The sequence below is a fragment of the Talpa occidentalis genome, unplaced genomic scaffold (assembly GCF_014898055.3).
Source record: "Talpa occidentalis isolate TD23 unplaced genomic scaffold, MPIMG_talOcc4v2.1 talOcc4.15, whole genome shotgun sequence".
NCBI classification, from domain to species: Eukaryota; Metazoa; Chordata; class Mammalia; order Eulipotyphla; family Talpidae; genus Talpa; species Talpa occidentalis.
Window position 1 is genome coordinate 37988982 of NW_023601543.1, and position 15456 is coordinate 38004437.

The window sequence follows — 15456 nt, forward strand, 5'->3', positions numbered from 1 at the left end:
ACATACATTAATGATGATAACACCATCAGATGTAGCAACATTGTTGTCTGCAGTTATATTTTGTTTGCTATGTTTAGCAAACGTGCTAGGAGAGCCTCCCCAATGGACCTCAATTTCTGATATTCGGGCCCTTATGTAGTACTCTACACAGATCTTGAATATCATAGATCTTGTATCATAGATCTTGCATAACCAAATCTTATAGCGTCTGACTTGCTCTTTGGAATACTCACTCTGTGGAAACTTAATTGCCTTGAAGCAAGTTTGATTACTGGGAGACTGCCATACTTTTAGGAAGTTCAAGCTATCCATGTGAAAGGGATGCACAGAAGGAAAGTGCAATACCCAAAGAGTCTACTGTTTCAGCCACTTCAGTTCAGTTGTCATATGTGTATGTGAAGAATCCATTCTGGACATTACAACTAGTGGCCTTACCCTAGGCAGCTCCTGACATTTGAGCCCTCCCCCACCCCTCTTTCCATATATATATATAATGTGTTTGTGATATGTATAGTATGTGTCTACTGTGTGTATATTACATTTTTTAAAGTATCAGACCTAGATAATAGAATCTATAAATAAAAAATAACAATTATTTTTGACAAAAAGTGAATTGATCTTGCATTAACATGTGCTCATTAATCATGGAATCAAAAATGCTAATAGAATTGAATTTTCAGTGAATAGAAGGTTGTATCAAATGTTAGAAATAGGAGCTATATAAAAATATATACATATATGTATATATATACAACTATAGCATAGATACATATACTCCTATCTATAGAACACACACACATGCACACACATACCTATATGCGTATGTATGCATATGTGTATATATGTGTATGGAGTTTTCTGTTCACTTGCTTATGTATGCAAAAATAATGAAATGTATTAAATTATATATATATATGTAATCCCATTTTAGGACACCTATACTAGTAAGTTAATTAAAAGTACTTAAAAGACATCCCCTAAAATAAACCTGTAATTAGTCTCGCCATGTTCTCACCACCAATCCTCTAGACACTAATAAATTGAACCCTCATAGGGGTAAATAAAGGGGAATGGATGGATTTGTAAGCATTCCTTTTAGTGAACACATATCATTGCTTTTTGTCCCTTTCTGAATGCTCATAAAAATACCACCAGCACCACCACCCCATTACTGAAATCCTGATCAAATATTTGATATTATCACACACACATCTTTGAGGTTTTATAAGGTAGAACAGTTATATTAATAACAGTTATATAATCATGTAATAATAATAATAATAATAATAAGCTCTATTGTTTAGATTAGTTCTAAGACATCAGAATGCCTCAAAAGGAGATTAAGGTTTGTTTTTGGTCATTAGTGATTCTGTATTATGATAAAAAAGTTTAAAGTTGAACTACAATTTGGGGTTTTGAATTTTTTCTCAATTCACAGTTTCAAAGTTTAGATTATAAAACAGTTTTACATCTCTGTAGTTCATACCAGGCAATCAAATATCATCAATTAAATATACTGTGCCTTTTTAATTTAGTGAATTCACAAGAATTTCGACATTAGCACATGCCTTATTATTGTCTATCATGTTATAAAATCTCCATAAAATATTTCCTTAAGTGAAATTATTAGAATTAAATTTTTAAAGAATTATTTTAAAAGGTCTCTGAAAATTTAACCTTTAATGGAAAAAGAGCATTAAATTTTTTTCTTAGTATTATTTTAATTATTTCTACTTCAACTTATATTTTTCAATTTCTAACATTTCTGGATAGAACTGAATATAAAATAATTATGTGAACTTAAAAATATATGAATCCTTTTAGTAAATTTGGAAATGGACTTTAACTCATTTGCCCTTAACTTTTTAATGAATTAATCCTTAATCTCTTAATTTTTGTTTAATTCTCAAATTCATAATATAGAGGTATTAAAAATATAGGAATTTTCCTTATCCGATACATTTAACGATACATTTAGAAATAATAGCTTTTCATGAAGATCATTCGTTAAGTCCCTCAAAGAAAAGAATAACTTCCTTTTCAAAAGTGTTGATGATGATTAGTGTGAAATATAAAAGAGCTATTACATTAATGACCATGTCATAATTTGTTGTTTGCAGCCCTTCAATGAAGCTGTGGCATTCAAATTAAAATAAATCTATTGACTATAATGGTGACTTTATGGGATGAAAATAAATCTTGGCTTATTCATGAATAAATATCTGTACTGAATGGTTAGCTATCTTTCTTCCAGTAAAAGTGAAGTCCACAGAGTATCTATTCCTATAATCTACATACCTTGTTTTTAGCAGAAATCAATCAAAATGCTAGAACATATGAGTACTCAAATAATACTGCTGTCGCTTAGATAAATCATTTACAGACAATTTATCAAAATCCCAAAAGTCTTGTGTTCACTATATTCCATGAAGGCATAATTTTATACTCTAGATCAGGTGAATATCATCATATTTCCATAAAATGACATGTCATTTAGAAATATAAATCTGGCATCAGACAGCCTGTGAATATCATTATGGAATAAGTTTGACTATCATGTTATAGAGGACTCATAGTGTCAAGGTTTCCAAACTAATTAGAGAATCTTGTACTATCCCTGACTCTGATTCTAGTACACCCTAATGTAATCAACGTTAGATTCATCACCAGTAACTGATTACAAAGGGTAGTCATAGGTTTAGTTATATTTTGAAATTATTATATGAAGGATTATTTATTATTTTACATTTATATATCAAACATTCTGGATATTAAACTATTAAGTTTCTGAATTATCATATTCTATAAAAATAACTTAATTCTGGATGTCAGAGGCTGTCTGCATTTTTCATGAGTACTGTTCTTAGAGAAAGTATATATAATCAATGAATATATTATGACATAAAATGTGAAAATAACTTAGTTTTAAGTCAATTTGATATTTTCACATCTTTATTTGACCAGCAAACATATCCCACTTGTAACTCATAATTTCTAGTATAAAAAAAAATCAATGTAATATATTCTAGTCTTTTACTGTTTGACCTTGTAAGTTGTTGCTATAAAATCTCATAAATTTCCATTTCAAGCTCAATTCAATGGCAAGATACACTGGTTCACCTAAATTTTTTGGGCTATTTTATTGAATAAAATTTGAATGGTCTTTGATTTTACATTTTGTTCCTGAAAATTTTAACTTAAAAGGCCATTATTTTATTCATTATTAGCTTGTACAGTAAGTTCTTTATGATGCTCAACTATCCCATATTTACATCTTCTCTTTACTACATTTTGCATTACATTTCTTTAAGTTACTGGGTATTTTTCCAAATTTATTTTATTTAAATTTTTTTTCAAGTTAAATATATTATTTTGGTGGTTAGACTAGATAGCATTATAAGAGGACCTCTTTCATTGAGTCATGATTCATTTCTGCTCAATAAAAATAGAGATAATCTATTTGTAGATTTTCTAGGATATTACTGATTGTGAATGGTTAAATTGGCAAGTGCCAGAGTTTTGTATGAACTTTGCAAATGAAATAGTATCATTACAAAACTTTTCTCTTTTTGTAGAGGTGTATGAGTTCTTGTAAATCTTTGATATCAGCCCATTGTTAGGTGTATGTAGTTTCTTTCACTGTGCAGAAGCTTTTAGTTGAAATTAGTCCCATTTGTTTATGTTCTTTGTTTTCTTTGCTGTTGGATATGAATCCATAAAGATGTCCCTGAAGCATACATTATGAAGTGTTTTGCTTGTGTTTTATTCTATATATTTTTTGATTTCAGATCTTATGTCCAAATCTTTATCCATTTTATAATGATTTTTGTGTATAGTATGAAATAGCAATCTACTTTCATTCTTTTGTATATTACTTTCCAGTTTTTTAAACACCACTTATTGAAGAGGCTTTCTTTGTTCCAGTGTATAGTTTTGGCTCTTTTGACATAGATCAACTGTCCAAATAGGTGTGGTTTTATCCTTGGGTGCTCTATTCTATTCCATTGTTCTGTGTGTCTGTTTTTGTTCCAGTGCCATTCTGTTTTATTTATTATCACTTTGAATTATAGTTTGAAGTCTAGAAGTATAATACAACCATTCTTCCCCATTTTTATTTTATTTTTTTATTTTTTTACATCATTGTTCATTTTTAAACAATATTGGCTTTTTGGGGGTCTTTTGTGGTTCCATGTGAAATTCAGTGACGTTTGTTCCATGTCTTTGAAGAAAGCAGTTGAATTTTTGTTAGGGATTTTGTTGAATTTATATAATGCTTTGGGTAGAATGGCCATTTTGACAATATTGATTTTTCAGTCCATGAGCAGGGGATATTTTCCCATTCCATTGTCTCTTAAAATTTTTAAAATTTCTTCCTCTTCCATCTCATTGTTTGTGTAAAGGAAGGCAATTGACATCTGTGCATTGATTTTATAACCTGCCATTTTACTGATTTATTGTTCCATTTAATTTTTAGTTTTCAGGGCCTCCCCTGGTGGCGCAGCGGTTGAACGCTGGGCTGCAAAGCTGCCTGCAGCCTCTGCAGAGCTGGTTCGATCCCCAGCCACAGGCGAGGGTCCCACATGGCGTGACAGGCCTCTCCTGCCGCCCTCTGCTCCCCTCGGCAGTGTGTTTCGTCGGTCTGCCTGTTCTGCTCCCCGCTCTGGCTCTGGTGAGTTCTCTCACCCTCCCGTGCTTCTGACTGTACCCAGTGCTTGTATAAATAAATAAATCTTAAAAAAAAAAAAGAATTTCCTCTTAAAAAAATTGTTAATTAAAAAAAAAAAAAAGAATCATCCCATTTAAAAAAAAATAATAATTTTTAGTTTTCATCTTTAGACATTTTGCTCTTAGGATACCATTCTCTCCTTGCCAATAGTGATTCATCAGAAAAGTCAGATGTAATCCTGCCAGGGGTTCCTTTATAACTTCATTATTATGTCTTTGTCCTTAACTCTTGATATCCTTTGTCCTGAACTTTTGATGTCCTGTTTTAAGTCTCATTTTATATAGATAACTAGATGTTCTTTTAACTTCATGGATTTGCATGTTTACTTCCTTTACAGGACTTGTAAGTTTTGTTCTACTATGTCTTTAAATACTTTCTCTGTTTCTTTCTCTTTCTCTTTCCCTTATGGGATACACATTATTTTTATATTGCCTTTCCTCATAGAATCAGATAATTCTCAAAGCAATTCCTCATTATCTTCTTTCTATTTCTCTTTCTTTTTCCACCTGGAATTTTTGTGCATTATCATCTTTGAGGGCACAGATTGTTCTTCCATTTGGTCTATTCTACTTGCTTAGTTCTCTCCAGAATTTTTTTAATCCCTGATATTGGTCTATTTTACATCCTGCATGTTCCATAACCTAGAAGAGACGGACAAATTCCTAGAATCATATAATCACCCAGGACTCAATATGTAATAAATAGAAATCCTAAACAGAATAATTACAAGCAAGAAAATTGAAAAGTAAACAAACTATCCCCCCCAAAAAAAACTGAAATCCAAGACCAGAAAGGTTCACAAATGAGTTCTATCAAACCGTCAAGGATGGACTAATACTCATCCTGCTCAAACTGTTCCAAAAAATATATTTTCTGAAGCCAACATTATGTTAATACCAAAATGAAACCAAGACAACATAAAACATAAATAAAACTACAAATCCACTTCCTTAATGAACACAGAGGCAAAAACAGTCATTTAAGTTTCAGGAAAATGAATTCAACGATGCATTAAAAAGATTACACACCTTGATCAAGTGGAATTTATAACAGGTACTCAGATGTGGTTTGACATCTGAAAATCAATAAATGTAATTCATCACATCAAAAAAAAAGATAAAAACCACATGATTCTATCAGTAGATGCCAAGAAAACATTTGATAAGATTAAACATAAATTCATGATGAAAACCCTTGAAAAACTTTGAATAAACTGAATATATCTTAACATAATGGAAGCCACATATGAAAAACCCACAGCTGATAACATTCTCAATGTTGAAAAACTGAAAACCTTTCACTAAGATCTGGTATAATACATAGATGTTCACTATCACCATCACTGCTGAATATGGTATTGGAATTTCTAATTGGAGCAATTTGGCAAAAGAATGATATACATATTTAAAACAAATCCACATTGAGAAATAAGTAAAGCTATCATTATTTGTAGATGACATGATAATACACATAGAGAACCCTAATGACTCCACTGAAAATCTAATTGAAACAATAAATCAGTTCAGCAAAGTAGGAGGTTATAAAATCAATTCAGAAAATGCAGTTGCCTTCTTAATGTAAACAATGAGCTAGAAGAGAAAGAAATTAACACCTAGGAATAAACTTTAACTAAGGAAATGAAGGACCTATATAAAGAAAACTATAAGACTGTTAAAATAAATGGAAGACCACATAAAAAAAATTGGAAGAATCAACAACACTAAAAGAGGCCATCCTACCCAAAGCAATAGAAATTCAATGCAATCTCCATGAAAATTTAAATAAAAAAATAGATAAATAAATAAATAAGAAAATTTAAATAGCATTCTTCAAAGAAACGGAATAAACATTATTGAAATTCATAATGAACCAAAAAAGACCATGAATTGCCAAAGCATTCCAAACAAAAAAAGAGGGAGCATCACACTTCCAGATTTCAAAATACAATATGCAGCCATAATAATTAAAACAGCATGGTACAGCAAGAAAAACAAACACACAGACCAATGCAACAGAACTGTGACTCCTGAAATAAACCCACATCTATATAGAGAGTTAATCTTTGAAAAGGGAGCAAAGAGTATATAGTAGAGCAAGAAATGGTGCTGGGAAAACTGGACAGCAACATGCAAAAGAATAATCCTAGACCACTATTTCACACCACACACAAAAGTCAACTCAAAATGGATGAAAGAATTGGAAGACCTGAAATCCTAAAATACATAGAATAGGCAAACGGTTTCATGGCATAAGCTTCAGTTATGTCTTTTGCAAATTTGTCCCCAATGGCAAAGGAAGCAAAAGAGAATGTAAACATTTGGGACTACATCAAACTGAAATGCTTCTACATAGCAAAAGAAAGTATAATTTAAACAAAGAGATGCATTACTGAATGGCAGAAAATATTTGCGCACCATACGTCTGACAAATGCCTGATACTCAATATCTACAAAGAACACAAACAACTCAACAAAATGAAAACAAACAACCTAATCAAAAAATGGGCAGAAGAGCTAAGTAGTTTTCCAAGGAAGACATGTAAATGGCCAACAGGCATATGAAAAAAAAATCCATCATTAATTATCAGTGGGGAAATGCAAATCAATACCACAATGAGATATACCCTCACTCCTGTGAGAATGGGCCATATCAAAAAGGTCAGAAACAATAAGTGCTAGTGAGGATGTGGAGATAAAGGAACTCTCTTATGCTGTTGGTGGGAATGTAGACTGGTTCATCCCTTATGGGAAAATTATGCAAATTCCTCAAAAGACTAAAAATGGATCTCCCATGTGAACCAGCACATAGATATCCTAGATATCAATCCAAAAGACACCTAAACTAAACACTAATTTGAAAGGAAACTTTCACTCCCATGTTCACAGCAGCACTGTTTGTCATAGACAATATATTGATCAACTTAAATGACCAAAAATATATGAGTAGGTCAAGAAGATATCATATGTGTGTTTATGTGTGTCTCTCTCTGTGTATATATGATCATGGAATACTTTTCAGTGATCAAAAAAGTCAAACTCATGCTTTATGCGGCAATATGGTGCTGGAAGGGTAAGTTATGATGAGCAAAATAAGTCAGAAGGAAAAAGGAAAGGACCAGATGACTATAGCTTATAGAAATAATAAGATCTTAGACATGGTAACTTTTTGCCTACACCTTTCTAAAATATACAAGAGTATATATTAAATGATTAAAAACATTATGTGCTAATATATTAATCCTTAGACAAAGCATATGGCCAAATTAACAATTTTTGTTTAGATGTTTAAATTTTAAACATTGTTTAAAATATCTATTATTTCTTTCGTATATGTCAAAAAGTCATGCTTCACTTTTTGTGACATAATGGTCAACTTATTTGAAAAAAATATTTCACACGATGTAATACTTTTCAGCAATTAAGAAGGAAAAACGCATACTATTCTTGTTAGGGGGAAAAGGATGTCCTAAAGCTAATTCCATACAGGCTTTGTGGACTCCACCCCCACCCCAGGCCAAAGCCAAAGACACTGGGAACTCCAAATCCCATCACCACCAAAGGGAAGGTGGCTGGGACCTGAGGGTGGGGTTAAGCAGCCAAATTGGTATAAAGCCAGACACGTGGACTTTGGAGGGGGCCCCCATTTTGGCTCTCCACCAGCTCTCAGCGTCTGGCCAGCTCGGAGAGTGCTTTTTGGGTTTCCAGGTCGGCGGATCGGGTAGGACGCATTAAAGACTTTATTTCCCTATTTTCTCCCTGAGTTGTACATTTTCTTTATTTCCTTTTCCCTTGTAAATAAACCTTTTATTAACCTTTTGTGTATGCCTTTAGTGGAGTATTAATAAGTCCCTTGTAAGCGCGCAGGTGAGGACCCACAACCAGGCAACCCGTTCAATATCGGGGCTGTCCTATAACATTCTGGCAACACAGATGGAGCTGGAAATGGTTATGCTAAGTGAAATAAGTCAGAAGGAGAAAGACAAACCTAAGATGGTTTCACTTGTAAGTGAAATATAGAGAAACTAAACAAGCAGGCAAAGCGAAATTCAAAAGCCAAAGAAAACTATCGGATGGTTTCACTTATAGCAGGAATATAGAGAACCAAATAAGACATCAGTGTAAAAATAAAATAGCAGTACAAAACACAACAAAGCAAAAACGGACAATTATAAATCAGAGACATACTGCAGAGGAGGAGGGAGAGGGGTCAGATGGAGGGAGGGAGGAAGGAGCACAGGGGACTGAGGTGATGGTGCACGGGTGCATTGGTAAAGGAAACTCTATGGGGACTGCACCTCAGGGGGCGGGGGAAGTAAATATTGTTTAAAAATGAACAATGTTGTAAACAATAAATAAACCATAAAAAACTAAAAAAAAAAATTAAAAAAACAAATTATTACACTGGAATCTGAAAAATAAAACAACCCTTGAAATCTGAGTATAGAACTCTGGAAGGGGAGAGGAAGGAACGAGAACAAACTGGAGAGGCAGCAGAAATTTCTAATGTGGTGCACTGCAGGTACTTTGGTGGTGGGTGCACTATGGTAACACTTGTGACTGAAGGGTGCATAGCTTCCACATTTCCAGTAGATGGTGCTATATGACATGGTGAACTAATCTGCAGTTGCTTTTTCTTAGGTCGGGGAGAATTCCACAGGTGCGATGTGTGGGGTTGGGTTGGTGCCTATGATATCGCTCATAATGCTCCTCTGATTTTCAGACCCAAGTCACTGCAGTCTTCAGGCAGGGATTTCAATGTACCTTCTCAGCAGTGCTTTAAAGAGCAGTCTCACTGAATCTGCAGGAGCCCAGAGGGAGATAGGGGAGTGAGTTGTACCTTTCTGTGTTTTGTCTTCTTCACTAGAGGCCTCCCTACCCCAGCACATTCACATATATCTCCCCAGAATTAGGTACACACTAAGCACCTCTGCCCTCCCCCAGACCACCCTATTGCAGGAGCTAGGGTTTGAAACACAGTCCCCTCCCTAACTACATTCTCCAGGTGACTCACCATGCCACTCACCTTTGTCTTTGTATAGCAAAGTTCTTCAGTGTCTCTTTTGCTATGTGATTGGTGTTGGTCTGCAACATCGAGGACATGCTGTAGTTTTACCATAAGTCACTGGATCCTCTAAGTCCATTGTCTGTCTGGCCTACTTCAAATCACCCTCCCAAGAGAAATCAGGGAATCTCCTCTGATGTCATCTTTCCCTCTCCCTTTAATTTTTTTTTAAAGATTTATTTATTTATTTTATACAAGCACTGGGTACAGTCAGAAGCGCGGGAAGGCAAGAGAATTCAACAGAGCCAGAGCAGAGAGCAGAGCAGGCAGACTGACGAAGTACACTGTTGAGGGGAGCGGCAGGTGGCAGGAGAGGTCTGTGTGCCATGTGGGACCCTCACCTGATGGTTGGGGATCGAACCAGTGCTGCAGAGGCTGCGGGCAGCTTCACAACCCAGCACTCGACAGCTATGCCACCAGGGAGGCCCTCCCTTTATTTTTTTTAACCCGCAATGATTATGTGGAGATTGTGAAACAGTGTGTATTTGTTCAGCCTCAATATCAGGCAGCACATGTCTCTGATGGCAGTGATCAATAACACAAGTAACACATATTCAAAAAGAATTTGCAGTATGAATCTATACTGTCTCCTGCTATCATTTAAAATGGATCTTTAGCCAGCTAAAGCTTGGACGTTACCAAACTAGACATTTATGAGCCAGATACAGAATACAGACTATATATATAAAAGATCATATGACATTCACAAAAAACACAAGGATTTCCAGGAACTTACAATAGCAGTTTACAGTTAAAAAACAAGGAAATCATTTGAAATGTAGTATTTTACTATATTATTGCCATGAAGTTTGTAAATGTGTTTTTTATGTGTAAACTTCAGATATAATAAAGAGGTTTTTAGTTTGTATGTTTTGCTTTTGTGTATTTTAATAGAGGATATTCCCCTTTAATAACTTTTTTTAAGATTTAGTTTTTATATTCCCCATATAATTGCATCCCCCTTATTTTAACCCCAATCCCTCCTCTCCCCGCCCCCCCATAGTGTGTCTCAGATTTATAGTTGCTTGTTGATTTTGATTTTTTTCTTTTTTATAGTTATTCTTTTTCCTGTTCCCTTATTTAGGCTTTCTAGATTCCTGCTATGAGTGAGACCATCCAGTATTTTTCTTTTTATTTCTGGCTTATTTTGCTGAGCATGATCCCTTACAGCTCCATCCATGTTGCTGCAAATTGCATGAGTTTATCTTTTTTGATTGCTGAGTAATATTCCATTGTGTATATATACCACATCTTCTTGATCCAGTCATCTATTTTGGGGCATTTGGGTTGTGGAAAGCTGTTTGGAGATTCCTCAACCTACTAAAGATAGAGATTCCATATGATCCAGCAATTCCACTCCTAGGTATTTACCCAAATGACACAGAAACATCAATTCAAAAGGGCACCTGCACCCCTATGTTTATAGCAGCATTATTTACAATAGCTAAGCTAATAACTTTTATTTGGAAAAGTAATCAGCCTAGATTTTATTGGATGCCAAAGAAGATAAAGATCAGAAGAATAACATTTCCATTTAGAAGGTAAAATCAATAAAAATTACTAATTAATTAGAACTCCAATTGCAGGGCTAGCATAAATAGGCACTATTATTTCAGTGATGCTGCTATTATTCACAACATCTTGCTGTTTCTCTTTCAGACTGATTTTTAGCCCTAGCTTGTAAACTATCTATAAGACCAGTGTTATTATTTTACTGATTGATTGACCACACATTTATCAGGTTTTTAAAACTCTACCAAATTCTTGTTTTTCACTGAGTACCTATAAATGTTTGATGATTTTCCTTGATGACTATATTAAAGCTATAGCTAATTTCAAACATTTTATTTTCTCTTTAATATATATGCTCACTCCAATATTTCTCTTAGTGATTTACAAACGTGATCCTTTATTTTTAGCAAAATTTACAAGATATAGTTCATAATAAGGGGAGTTTAATGGAGTAGAAAGAGCCCCAGACTGTGAATTGAGTGATCCACATTCCAGCTCTAGTTCTAGTTCATATAAATCTAGGTAATTAAGACTCACTTCACTTCACCTTTTTCATCTATCAAATGACACAGTTGGTTTGGCCTATGATCCCTTCTGAATATCCTTTCCCTATCTAAAATTCTATAGCTTTCATAGAAATAGGTTAACTCTAGACACAACCCCAATTAATTTAAGATGTACAATCAGATGAAATATGTACTTAAAATTAATATTTTTACTGTATAAATAGAAGATCGTGATGACAATAGAAAATTACTCCGTCAGTTGTAGTAACTGAATATAACTGTTTAGTTAATGGGGTGATCATATACTTAAATTGAGTTACACTTTCTAATTTTCCACTGTTTGAAAATAACAGATGTTTCCACATGAATACTACATAGCTCTTCTTCATAGTCTATGAGTTGCTATACTGGCAACATCTAGGTGAGGAATGATGATGTTAAGGAATCATAACATCTACTTAGTAAGTCAGTAATTATGTGCTCATATATATATATATATATATATATATATATATATATAAAATGGTGAATGAATCTCACCCTGAATCTCTTCGAAACTATGCTTCAGTGAAATTTACCCTGAACAAGGGAGAAACCACAGTGGAGAATTATGGCAGCAATTAAGGAAAAATGCTATCACCTAATGAACACATGCTTCACATGGCACTGGCAGTAAATGAACATGCATGTTTGATCACTGTCAGAAATTCAGCCTAAACCCAGAATAATCTATCCAGATGTGAAAGTAATATAATCCTGATTACACTATAAATAACATTAGTAGCATTCAAGATAAAAATGTATAGGGCCTCCCCGGTGGCGCAGCGGTTGAGCGCTGGGTTGCGAAGCTGCCCGCAGCCTCTGCAGCGCCGGTTCGATCCCCGGCTGCTCCCCGGCCACTGGAGGAGGGTCCCACATGGTGCGCAGACCTCTCCTGCCGCCCGCTGCTCCCCTCAGCAGTGTACTTCGGTCCTTCTGCCTGCTCTGCTTCCCGCTCTGGCTCTGGTGAATTCTCTCACCCTCCCGCGCTTCTGACTGTACCCAGTGCATGTATAAACAAAACAAACAAACAAATAAATAAATAAAGCATGCCTCTATAAAAAAAAAAAAAAAAAAAAAAACAAGATAAAAATGTATATAGAAGAGTTACCAATTTTTTTTATCTTGTAATATTTATTTATCTAATGAAATGTTATTTTTTTCATACTTGTTACTTTTTTATAAAAGATTTATTTATTTATGCATACAAGAGCTGGGGTATAGGCCAGAGGTGCAGGGGGTGAGAGGATTCACCAGAGACATAGTGGGGAATAGAACAGGCAGACTGACTGAAATACACTGCAGGGGAGCAGTGAGTTAGGAGATGTCTGCTGCGCCATGTGGGTACCTTCCCAGCCGGGGATCGAACTTGTGCTGCAGTGGCTGCAGATAGCTTCATAGGTTGCGTCTTAACCCTTGTGCCGACAGGGAGGCCCCATCCTTGTTATTTTTTTGACAATACAGGATTTCTCCCCTCAGGTGTGTTCAGCGTAGTTCTCCCACCATCATAGTCCTTCACCAAAATCCATTGTGCTTCTCCCCTCCATTATCCACTGTCTCCTACTTCATCGCCCTCATCCAGTCCTCTTGAATGCCTCATTCTATGGTCAGCTTTCAAGGATTGGTCTTAAAGTTTGTCATTTTCTGACCCTTTGTTTGGTTTCTCTCTATTCCACATGTAAGTGAAACCACCTTGTATTTATCTTTCACTTCCAGTTTATTTCGCTTAGCATAATCTCTCCCAGCTTCATCCAAGTTGCCAGAAATGGCATCAGTTTGTCTTTTTTGGTTGCTAAGTAGTATTCTATTGTGTATCTATAGCACATCTTCTTGATCCATTCACCTGTTTTGGGGCATTTAAGTTGTTTCCATATCTTCGCTATTGTAAATTGTGCTTCTATAAATATAGGGGTGCAGATTTCCTTTCAATTAGTGTGTTTGTGTTCTTTGGGTAGATTCCTAGGAGTGGGATTGCTGGTTAACGAGACAGATCCCATTCTAGTATTTTCATTGGGTTCCTTTTTCCTCCACATCCTCGCCAACATTGTTTCTGTTTTTTTTTTTTTTTTTTGGTTGTTTGTTTTTTAATATGGGCCATTCTCACTGGTGTGAGATGGTTTCTCATTACAACAAGACAAACTGAATTTCTATAATGAATTCAATCTAACATCTGGTCTTTCAACGTACTTGATGCAAGACCATCTTGAAAATTGACCTTGTCTGAATACACATTTAAAATGAAATAGCTATTTGTGCTTCTTAGGACTTAGTGCAGACTAACTCCCAATGCCAAAGTGGCATATTGATTTTTTTAAAGATTTATTTATTTATACAAAAACTGGGGTACAGGCCAGAGGCGCGGGAGGGTGAGAGAATTCACCAGAGACAGAGTGGGGAGCAGAACAGGCAGACAAACCTGCTAAGGAAAGCAGGCAGACATTGCTGAGGAAAGCAGCTGGCGAGGCAGAAGAGGTATGCGTCACCATGTGGGATTCTCCCTGGTCGGCGAGAATCAAACCTGCGCTGCAGAGGCTGCAGACAGCTTCACAGTGCGGTGCTCAACCTGCTGTGCCACCAGGGAGGCCGCATATTAATTATTTTGAACAAAAGTTGCTGGAGAAACAGCTGGTGCAGGAAAAATAATACTCTGTCTATTCTGTCCATTCTGAATATTCTGTCCATTTTGAAATCACGGAGTAAATTTCCCATGTAAAAGGTACCTTCCATGCATTAGGAGGTAGAAAGATATCCTTATTACCAGACAAAGTGAATTCAGGAAAGAGAAATACGTGTACACCAAATACGAAGTCTTACCTTTGCTAATTAATACTCAAAGCTAAAGATTGTTTTATTTTTCTTGTCAGTTCTTCACAAATCTATTGTTTCTTTGCCTAAAAGATATACGAATTGACTGATTCATATTGCAAGTCCTATATTCATGAAACTGCCATATGAAACTAAATTGTTTTTTTTCCTCCTATAAATTTGTCTTGTATAAACTTGATTATAAGAACAACCAAAACAACCAAGAGAAGTAAGGGGAAATTTCCTCCTCTTCAACAAGCAAACAACTCTTCCATAGACACAGGACCCAGGCCAGCAACAATGCTCTTTGCAGGTAATGTCAGAGCATGGTCAGAGGGAAGGTCTATGTAGGCCTTGATGTTTGCAGAGGTCTCAGAGGTCTGTGGAGGTCTGCAAAGATCTACGATACCTGCCAGGTCTTGATGTCCACAAAGATTGTCTGCTTAAAACTTCTCTTCTGAAGCTGTCTCATGAATTCTCTTCTGAAACCATCTGCTGAATGAAACAAGCTGGCTCCCGCCTTGCTTTATATTCTCTTCATGATCCCCGCCTTTCAAGCCTGATTGGACCACTTTCAATGCAAACAATTTGTGCCAGTTAAGCACCAACCAGCTTGTTCCGTTTTCAATTCTTCAATGTACTCGAAACCTTGAATGAACTGGAGAGCTTGAACCTGATTGATCCATTGAGCTCTAACCTGACTGGTCCATTTTTAGTCACAATGCACTTTTGAAATCCCCGGTGCCTGCTCAGACCTGACCCACACTATAGTCAGGGCAGGTTCCTTGGCAGTGCACTCAGGAGAAC

General features: G+C 35.5%; 1 protein-coding gene across 2 annotated transcripts in view; it reads right to left on the reverse strand.

Moving 5' to 3' along the window:
- PCDH11X (protocadherin 11 X-linked) overlaps window positions 1–15456 on the reverse strand; it is a 248463-nt gene that overhangs the window by 76108 nt on the left and 156899 nt on the right. The window lies entirely within an intron of this gene.